Source organism: Phalaenopsis equestris, unplaced genomic scaffold, assembly GCF_001263595.1.
Source record: "Phalaenopsis equestris unplaced genomic scaffold, ASM126359v1 Scaffold000297, whole genome shotgun sequence".
Lineage (NCBI taxonomy): Eukaryota > Viridiplantae > Streptophyta > Magnoliopsida > Asparagales > Orchidaceae > Phalaenopsis > Phalaenopsis equestris.
This window is the reverse complement of record NW_018164739.1, coordinates 312,777-315,436: the sequence shown is the minus strand read 5'-3', so window position 1 is coordinate 315,436 and position 2,660 is coordinate 312,777.

Sequence of the window (2,660 nt, the reverse complement as noted above, 5' to 3'; positions counted from 1 at the left end):
TATATATATATATATATATATGCATATCGGAGGAAAAAAATTAAGGAAAATCAAAATTTATGGTAAAACTCTGACCTATGTTTTTCATTTTGATTAAATTCTCAATAATTTTACTGTGGCATGCAGGACTACATCGGTTTAAAAAATAATACTGAATGATTAATTTGTAAATATCAAAATTTCTTGTGATATGGATGTAATTATCCTTATTTATACTTGATTGTTTTACAAATATTTAAAAGAGGTTGAATAATTAAGCAACTTTTAATCATAGCAGCTCTTTTGACCTTTTCTCTTTATTGTGGTTTTTCTATTTGTTTATTGCATAATTAAGCAATATCTAGTTTTGAAAAATATTTAAAGGTTGATTAAGAAATGCTTAAGAAAAAATAAGAATGTTTGACGCTATATTTATCATAATTTAATTATCATTTAAAGACTAATCATTGTTCCAAAACAATACAATCTTTGTTCAAAGACTGTTCTATCATTATTTAAAGATGCTTCAAAAATATTTGAATATTATTTGATCTTTATTTGCTTAGATTAGTTAATCATTATTTGAATATATTTTATTTTTTATTTGATCACAGTTCAAAGATGCTTTGAAGATAGTTTAGTTATGCATTGATTCTCTCTCTATCTCTCTCTCTAATCATATTAAATCATCAACTGTTAATGAGGATGCTTAATAAACAATTAAAGCAGAAAACACAGCATTTAGAACAATTGAGCTTGTTTTGTTCATTGAATATACTTGAGAAAACTCCCGTCTGCCAAGGAGTTTGGAAAAGAAGAGCAAAAAATAGTGAAAAAATATTATATCAGTATTACGCACGTAGAAGTAACGTGCGTAGCCAATGAAATCACGCCACGATATCCCGCGCGGCAGGGAAAAAAAACAGCCTAGTAACACGGGAATATTACCTCTGTGTTATTCATGTGTTATTGCGTGTTATTCATATGTTATTGTGTGTTATTCATGTGTTATTGATGTGTTATTGTATTTATTATATTAAAACATCAGGAATATTCTCAAGACACAATAACACATGAATAACACACGATAACCCACCTGAATAACACGAGAAATATTCCCGACAGAGAAGATAACCCACCTGAATAACACGAGAAATATCCCCGACAGAGAAGAAAGCGGCACAGTAACACGGGGGAATATTCTCCTCTGTGTTATTCATGTGTTATTGAAAGCGGCACAGTAACACAGGGGAATATTCTCCCGTGTTATTCATGTGTTATTCATGTGTTATTGATCTGTTATTGTGTTATTATAACACCAGAAATATTCCATAACACAATAACACATGAATAACACACAATAACACATGAATACCACATGGGAGAATATTCCCCGTGATTTCATTGGCTACGCACGTTACTCTACGTGCGTAGTACTGATGTAATATTTTTTTCAAAAACATTAGTTTGCTTAACAATTACATGGGCAGCGATGCAAATTTAAAAATTACAGACATTGGAGAGAATTTCTTAGAGTGCACCAAAAAGATGATATATGAAAGCTTTAATATATGCTTTTCTTTATGGATAATGTCTTTTTTAATTATGACAAAAATATTGTCATTTTTATGAGGATGCTTTACATGATTGAAGATAATGATGGTCTGGAGTTGCAGCTGGATATGGTTCATTATGAGGCCAATATTCTAAACATAATTGTGGCTGGATATATTTTGTAATGCTAGCCTCATAAAACCATCCTAAAGTCTAGGAGGATATTTGTATTGAGTTTTTCGGGGGGAAAGGGTGCAAGGATATGAGTCGAAAGTATGATACGGCATCTACGAATAAGGATTTGTTCGTGTATTTTATGAATAAAGGTGTACACATGTTTTCCTATTTAATCTTATTCCCATTTTTAAGGAGAGAATGAGAGAAGCAACAGAAGCATAATTGATTGCAAGCCATTTCATTTCAGAAACATATTTCTATCATTGTTTAGGAGTTGAAGAGCGACCAAATTAGGCTTATGCTGTGTTTGGTTGTAACATAGATTTACGTTCAATATGATTTTAAAAATCTAATATGTCTGATCGATGCATCCATGGAGACGAATCTCGCGAGTGACGGCGGAATAAAATTCATAATCTGCCTCTCAATGGGATTTATTAAATCGGGTTTTACATGCAAAAGAGATCGGACATGAGATTTAGAGAGGGAACACAATAAAATGGAGTGTTGGATTTAATTTTTATTTTTTTGTGTTTGGTTGGACTTAAATTCAATTCATGGCAATATCCAAGAACACGCTAATAACACATAATAACACAATTATACGCTTCACTTCTTGATGGTATAACACGTGGGGAATATTCTCTGTATGTTATGTCGCTGGTTATAATGTCACTCACGTGTTATAAGACGGCTGTATAATACATGGTAAGATGTTATAACCCGCGGGATAACACACATGAAATATTTCCTAAGTGTTATACCGCGGGCTAAGACAGCGTTATAGGGGTATTGTATAACACGTGGGCCGGCATTATAACCAGCGGTATAACACGCAGGGAAGATTCCCAATGTGTTATACCGTAGACTAGAGAGTGTATAATTATTTTATTATGTGTTATTAGTGTGTTATAAATGTATTATTAGTTTGTTATTAGTGTGTTATAGAA